The following is an 8,968-nucleotide window of genomic DNA, read 5'->3' on the forward strand; positions in this document are numbered from 1 at the left end:
GAGAAAAAGTAAGGTCAGGGGATTAGGTATGGGGATGCTTTGGGTTTTGATTCCTTTTCAAACGGAGAAGAAATTTTCAAACTGAACATAGAAAATTATGGAGAAAACTTTGGAATGAGGTATGAAGACAGTGAAGATAAAAAGCAGTCTATTTTAGGCTGAGGGAAGTTTGTTCATTTTTCTTTATATTCCTGCAAAGTTGGGGTGGGGGTAGGAATTTGAAGGCTTGTAAGAGAGAATCACTATGGCAATGGATCCATTCCAAGAAAGGAAGGTTTTTTTGTATAGTATTAATGCAGAAAAACTTAAAAATAAAGTAAGTACAAGTTTGAGATTATCAGGAATTTCTCCCCTAGTAGATTTGGAATGCTACAAGGGAAATGTAGCTTAGGGAGACATTGATGGGAAAGTTTCGGACAGTCAAAAATGGTTGTAGAGTAATGGTCACTAGATAAAGTTAGCACTAGATTTTAGAAGAGCAGAATGATCCATTAGAGCTTTAAAGAAGACTGAGAAAACTAAATTGGAGCAGGCACAGAATGGAAACCAGATCAGTTAGCTGAAGGAAAAGAGCAAAGCTAGTGCCATAGCTGGGCAGTAATCCAGGTTTGAAATAGTGCCTATAGGAATGAAATGGTACCATAAAATATCAACATTTATCAAGCTCTTACTGTGTGCTAGAACTGTGCTACATCTGCTATATGCATTATATGACTTAAGGTTTAATCTTACAAACTAGGGACTATTATTCTCCCTGTTATTAAGCTGAGACAAGGGAAATTAGAGAAGTGGATTGGTTAGAGTAAAAAGTCAATGCTTCTTAATTACTCCGGTGTATTGCCTTGAAATCTAAATCTAAGGGGTAGATTTGGAAACACTGGACACTGAAATAATAGGAGTACAACTGGTGGAATCACAGCAGTCAGGAAAAGTAGCTGATGTTTTAAATGAACAGCAGAAGGATCTGATAGCACAGCATTTTTATGTGTGAGGATCATGTGGAAAGAGGGAGTGTTCCAGTAGGGAGAGAAGTTGACTAAGAGCCAGGAGCCTAGAGTTCCTGTCCTGTCTGCTACTTCCATATCTAAGGAGCAATTTAGGGCAGCCCTTTCTTTATGAGCTTTCTGTTTCTCCTATATCTAGTGCAGTTAGCCAAGAATTGTGCTTCAGATTTTCAAGTTAAAAATACATCCACAAAATGCTTATATGTAGAACAATAAACCAGGCTGAGAAGTGAGGTGGGAAGGAGAGGTTAGAACTCTCCTGTTTTATTTTGTTTTTTCTCTTTATTGTTGCACTACAGTCCACCCTTGCCCCCCCCCCAATACTTCTTCCTTCTTGACACCCAGCAATCCAGCAAACATGCTTCCCAATGCTCTCATAGCCATGTTGTGACAGTTTTTATAATCATGAGTCTGGATTTGGCTGGAGTAGCTCTCTAGTCTTTTGTCTGTCTTCATCTCCCTTCCCTGTATGGCCCTTTCATATTCCAGCTCTTCTCCTTTTTTCTTGATGTAGCCCCTACTCTCATCATGCTCATGCATCCACTGGAGCACAGTGATACAAAGATCAGGATATTTACATTTTGACCTTGTAGCTGATAAGACCTTGTTTCCTACATCTCTTGGGAACAGAGAGTTAGGATATCCAAGGATCCTATGACCTGGTTGCATTCAGTTCTCTTTTAGCCACTGAAACTACGATGAAAAACTACAGTGATAAACCAAAATGATGTAAATAGATAAGGCAACTATTTTTTTTCCTGTTGATTTTTGTTGTTAGCAGCTGACCTCAGAATATTTGGATGTAGTTTTTTTTATACACACACACACACACACACGCACACAGCCATGAGCTCTAATTAGTAAAATCATGTCTACTAGGAAAGGGTGGAGCAACAAAGCAGAGTAGGACTATCCAGTAATCATCACCCAAGATAGGTACTTAAATTTGAGAAATTCTTGAAGGCATAAAAAAAAAATCTTCATAAAAGCTAAACAAATCAGGTAAAAAATCACAGTACTTGGTTTTAAAAAATAATAAGGCCAAATATAATGGCTTATACTTTTAATTCCAGCATTTTGGAAGGCCAAGGTGGGAAGATTGTTTGAGGCCCTGAATTTGAGGCCTGCCTAGAAAACATTGTGAGACCCTTCTCTACAAAAAATTTAAAAAAACAAAAAAACGAATTTGCTAGATATGGTGTCATGGACCTATAATCCCAGCTACCTGGGAGGCTAAAACAGGAAGACTCTTTGAACCCCGAAATTGAAGGTGGCAGTGAATTATGATAACAATACCATACTCTAGCTTGGGTGACAGAGCAAAAAAACCCTGTCTCAAGGATAATAAGATGCATCAGAAGAAAAGATGCATAGAAGACTGTAGAAGGGACATTTTTTGCATAGCCCACGTGCCCCCTCATTCAACCCTGGGCAGTATAGCATGAAGAAAGATATCATCTGCTTGGGGAAAGGGAAGGAAAATAAGCATAGGATTGTCCTTGGAACACAGTATTGGGCCTACCATAGTTAAACCGAGTACCAGGCAGAACTCCTTAGCTCTTGATACCAGGCTGGTAACTGTAGATAGAGCTTTCAGACCTGTACCAGCTCTAGACAGAATCCTGGGGTAATAGACTCAAGTTACATCCACTTTACCACCAGCCAAATTTTGTGACCTTGAATTCCAAATAAACCATAGCAGCATGCAGACCATAGCTTCTGTGAGTCTTATATGAACCCCAATGCTATGCTGGTCTTGGCACTTCAGGTAAAACTTAGTGCTATGTGTGTCTCTGTGGTCCCGGAACTGCCTACATCTTATCTCACCTAGCCCTAGGAAGCTCAGCGTGAAGAGAGAAACCATCCACATGGGGGAATAAAAGGCAAGTGAACATAGGACTTTTCCTTGGAATGTGGTACTGGGCCCACCATAGTAACACTCAGCATTGGGCAAAACACTGTAGTCCCTGAAACCAGGCCAATATCTGTGGGTAGAGTCTCTAGACCAACCCTGAAACAAAATGGGGCCCTGTGACCCTGCTGAGATGAACTTGAGAACTGGCCACATTAGCTTTGGCCAACTACAGTGGCAAGTAATAAATCAAAGTGGCAGGCAGACATAGTAGCCATGAGCCTTGGGTATACCCCAGTGTTGCCCTGCTGGTCTTTGTGAACGTGAGCTTTAAGATTTCAGCTATAGCAGTCCTGGTTTTAGGGTATCCACAGCACTGTAGTGGCTGAAATGATAATGGGCTTAATGACCTCAATAGGCAACTTGCCTTCAATCTCTGGATAGGCTTAATGCTGAAGAATGCTCAAAAACAAAGCCAGACTGCAAATACTAGATTAGTTACCTATGTCAATGTGAAGAGATTAAAACAAGGCCACAAGGATTAATATCAATCAGGAAGACATAAGATCATCAAATGAATAAAATAAGGTGCCAATGACTAAGATGGAAATGAAACAATTGCTCAACAAAGATTTTTAAAAAGCTGTTTTACAGAAGCTCAGCATACCTGAAGAAAATACAAAGAAACAATTCAAAAATTTATTAGAGACATTTAACAGAGAGATTGAAATAATTTAAAAACCAAATAGAAATTCTGGAGCAGAAAAAATGCTAGAGCAAATTCAAAATGCAATACATCAACATCAGAATTAATCAAGCATAGGAAAGAATCTGTGAACTCAAAGGTAAGTTCATTGAAAATATAAAATCAGAGGTAAAAACAATACAAAGAAATGATAAAATCTGATGCATCTGTAGGATAACCTCAAAAAACCAAATTATAGATCACTGATGTTTAAAAGAGAGTAAAGAAAGAAATAGTGGTAGAAAGTTATTTAAAAAATAACATAAAACTTTTCAAACATGGAGAGAGATATAAATATCCAGGTATAAGAAGGTCAAAAGTCTCTCATCAGATTTAATTCAAATCAGATGATCCCATGACATATTATAATCAAACTGTGAAAAATGAAAGACAAAGAAAGTACCCTGAAAATAGCAAGAGAAAAGAAGAAAATATCTATTAGGGATCCCCAATATTCCTAAAAACAGAAACCTTACAGGCCTGGAAAGAGTGGAATGATATATTCAAAAGCTGAAGAAAAACACTTTCAACCAATGATACTACACCCAGAAAAGCCATTCTTCAGAAATAAAGGACACAAAAGACTTTTCTGGACAATCAAAAGCTAAGAAAATTCATCACCACCTGACGTGTATTACAAGAAATGCTGAAGTGAGTTCTTTAAGATGAAAGAAGAGGACATCAATGAGTAATACAAAAACATTTGAAAGAATATGATTTACTGATAAAAGTTAAGTACACAGTCAAGTCCTGAATATTCTAATATTGCAACGGTGGTGTGTAAATCACTTATAACTTTAGCATGAGGGCTAAAAGATAAAACTAATACAAATAATAGTGACTATAGTCATTTAAGACATACCCAATATAAAAAAACATGTAAATTGTGATATCACAAATTCAAAATGTAGTGGGAGTTAAGTTAAAGAGTAGAGTTTTTTTTCTTTTCTGTGATCAAATTTCAGCAGCTATTGGTTTAAAGTAACTATCTAAAACTTTAAGATTTACTTCTAAATTAAATTTTTTTAGTTTTAATTATGAATATATAATGATGATGAATAATTATGAGGTACATGTGACGTTTTGATACGAGTATGCAATGAATACGGATTAAATCAGGGTAACTAGAGTGTCTATCACGTAATGCATTTATTATTTCTTTGTGTTAGAAATGTTCCAATAAACTCTTTTAGTTACTCTTTAAATACATAGTAAATTATTTTTAACTATAATCACCCTGTTGTGCTACCAAATATCAGACCTTATTTGTTTTATTTAAGTGTATTTTTGTAGCTATTAATCATGCCCACATTATCACCTCTAGCCCTACTTCTCTTCCCAGCCTCTAGTAACCATCAATTTACTCTTTATATGTATGAGCACAAATTTTAAAATTTTTAGCTATCATATACTCATGAGAATATCTGAAATTTGCCTTTACATGCCTGTCTCATTTCAGTTAACATAATGTCCTCTGATTCCAACTGACAAGATTTCATTCTTTTTATGGTTGAGTAATATTCCATTGTGTATATGTAACATATTTTTAAATCAATTTATTTCTTGATGGATGGTTAGGTTGATTCCATATCTTGGCTATCATGAATAGCACTTCTATAAACATAAGAGGGCAGAAATTACTATATTTCTTTAATACAGTAATTTTTAAAAATATATATACTGAGCAGTGGAATTACTGGATCATATAGTAGTTCTGTTTTTCTTTCTTGAGGAAACTCCATGCTGCTATCTACAGTGATTATACTAATTTACATTCCATCCAAGAGTGTAGGAGAGTTATTTTTTCTCCACATTCTCTCCAGCACTCATTAATGGCTATATTTTAAATAAAGGTCATTTTAACTGTACTTGCCTAATTGTACTTTGCCTATTTTCCTGAAGATTACTGATGCTGATCATTTTTTCACATACCTGCACACTATGTGTGTCTTCTTTTGAAAAATATATGTTCAAATCTGTTGCTTACTTTTTAATTGAGTTATTTGTTTTTTCCTATTGAATTGTTTGAGATCCTTACATAGTCTAGTAACTAATTCCTTGTCAGATGGGTAGTGGCAAATATTTCTTTCCTTTCTGTGGGTTGTCTCTTCACTTTGTTTGGTGGTTTTCTTTGCTGTGCAAAAGGTTTTTAGCTTAGTGTAATCCTATTTGTCCATTTTTGCTTTGGTTATCTATGCTTTTGGTGTATTACTTAAGAAATCTTTATATAGACCAATGTCCTGGGATCTTCCCCCAATGTTTTATTTTATGATAGTTTCAGGTCTTAGATTTAAGTCTTTAATCCATTTTTATTTGATTTTTGCATATTGCAAGAGATGAAGGTATAGTTTCATTCTGCAGATAGATATATGGTTTTTCTGACACCATTTATTGATAATTCTGTCTTTTCTCCAACATATATTGTTTACTAAAAATGAGTTTATGTAGGTGCATGGACTTAAGATGTTTTATTTTTTATAAACACTGTGGTAACCACAAAGGAAAAACATGTAACAGATACAGCAAAAATAAAAAGTAAGGAATAAAAAATACTAGTACACAAAATTCTTAATCACAAAGGAAGAGCATAAGAAAGAAAAGCAGGAAGAAAGTGTATACAAACAACCTAGAAAACAATTAACAAAATGGCAGTAATAAGTCCTTACCTATCGATGTAAATGTATTAAAATTTCCAATTCCAAGACATAGAATGGATAAGAGAATTTAAAATAAGAAGCAAGAGCCAATAATATAATGCCTATAAGAGGCTTACTTTACCTGTAAGGATACATGCAGGCTAAAAGTGAAGGAATAGAAAAATATATTACCTGAATGTAGAAACAAAATGCGAATAGGAATATGAAAAAAGGGCTCAGTTTCAGTTTCACTAATCATTGAGGAAATGCAAATCAAAACCACAATGAAATATCACCTCACTCTGGTTAAAATGGCCATTGTCAAAAAGACAAAGGATAACAAGTGCTGGTGAGGGTGTGGATACAGGGGAACACTTATACACTGTTGATGGGAATGTACATTATTACAGCCATTGTGGAAAACAGAATGGAGGTGGATCAAAAACTTAAAAATGATTCAACAATTCCATTTCTGGGCATATATTCTAAAGAATTCATACCAGTATGTCAAAGAGATATCTGCTGTCCCATGTTTATTGTAGCATTGTTCATAATAGTCAACATATGAAATCAATCTAAAGGTCTATCAACATATGAATGATTAAAAAATATATAGTATATGAATATATAGTATATAAAATGGTATACACATCATTAAAAAGAACAAAATCTTGCCACTTGAAACATCATGGATAGAACTGGGTCACATTATATTAAGTGAAATAAACCAGGGACAGAAAGAAAAATACCACTATATCAGTTCACTCATATGTCAAATTTAGCAATATTGATCACGTGGCAATGTTAAGTAGAATAGTGATTCCTGGAGGACAAGGTGGTTAGGAAGCAGGGGGCATGGAAAGATGGTGGTCAAAGGGTACATAATTACAATTAGATAGGAGAAATAAATTTGAACAGATCTATTGTATAGCAAGGTGACTATATTTAATGAAGATATATTGTATTCTTGAAAAGTGTAAAAAAAGTGGATGTTTTATACTATTACCAAAAAAATGATAACTATATGAATTATTGCATTTGCTAATTAGCTAGATTTAACCATTTATAATGTAATTCTACATGGGAATGGATTGGACATGGTAGCATTAGAGAATATGATATAGTTAAAAATTTGGCCTAGCCCCAAAGAGTATAGCTTTTGTTCTTGATTTCTGGGATGTAATTTATGTCATGGTTGAAAGGAGTGTCTTTGTTTAGAGCATGCGCTGGTCACACTTGATCTTGGGGACCGGCTGGCCACACCTCATCTTGGGGAGCAGCTGGCCACACCTGGCAGTGTAGGGTAGAGCGGCCAAACCAGAAAGACCAACTATGCGATTTAGGGTGGGGACTCCAGTTGACCTGGAAATTAAATTAAATAATGGAGTCAATCAAGCAATCATGCTTATATAATAAAGCCCTTATACAAACTCTGGACACCAAGGCTTAGGAAAGTTCCCTGGTTGACAGTACACCACATGTCTTGTTACCCATGATGCCACACAGAAAGTAATACATCCTGACTCCATAGGAAAAGAACAAAGTAAGCTTTGCCTTGCCTCTACCCTAGGTCTCTTCCTTTGACTAATGTTTATAGTAAATTACTGAACATGATGGTTATAGAAAACTCTGTATTTGTACTTGGTGTCAGAACTTAAGGCAACCTTGTGGAGGACTATGCCCTCAAACTTTGTAGTTTGGCCAATTCAGTTAGGGATTATTACTGGGTATGAAAGTATGTGGGATATTTGTAGTTTAGGAAATGGACATGTGCATATGTGCCAGAAGCAAAACAAATCTAAGATTCAAATGATGAGAAAGGACGGGGTAGCAAACAAACATGCAGTGTGAAGAGATCTGTAGGAAATAAAAAAAAAAAAAATCAATATTTTATGAAGGTAGCTCCTGTACTCTATGCAGCCAGACCACTCTTCCAGAGGGGGACAGGGGACACCCCCATTCCTTGGTTACTGCAGGACATGCCTCTGGCAAACATGGTACGAGAATTGGCAATGCTTAACACAGAGGCTCCACTGAGTCACAACTCAGGAGATTGCTGGAAGAGAAGAGGGCATCTTCAAGTACAGCTTCCACTGGCTTCATTTGGTTAGTATCCAGCTCTCCTCTACCTTCCCTGTGAGTTGAATCTCCTAGAAGACCACAATAAGTGCTAGAACTCTTGCAAATCTGAGTCCATGAGAATAGGTTCTGACAATTGGCAGGAATATCAGGACAACTCAGGTGGATAGGGAAGGGCAAGAGATTATAACCACAAGAGCATATCAGAGGGAGATAAAAAATAAAAGGATGAAGAAATGATTGGGATGGAAATGATGGAATGTGCCTGGTTGATACACTATGGTGGAGGAGATATGACAATCTCAGGAGGTGGATGTGATTCTGTACACAGGAGTAGGCATAATCAGTGAGCATCTGAGGAGTAAAGAGCAGCTGAGGAAAAATCACATGTGTGTTGGAGGAGGGATGCAGACTTGCCCAGTGAGATTAACTAAGAATTGTGGAGTAACTGAAGAGAGCTAGATCACCAAAGCAAGAAGAGCCATGGAGAAGATGTGGTACTTTTAAAATCAGCTTTAGGAAGAGAAATAGCATTTAGAAAGAGGAGAAGTTGATGTAGTGAGGACAGCGTAGAGGATGGACATCCACAAACATGTGAAGAGATAGAAAACAAAGTAGAAAAAAAAAATCAATATTTTATGAAGGTAGCTCC

This window comes from Otolemur garnettii, unplaced genomic scaffold (assembly GCF_000181295.1).
Source record: "Otolemur garnettii isolate 467f Iridium unplaced genomic scaffold, OtoGar3 scaffold00003, whole genome shotgun sequence".
In the NCBI taxonomy this organism is placed as follows: Eukaryota; Metazoa; Chordata; class Mammalia; order Primates; family Galagidae; genus Otolemur; species Otolemur garnettii.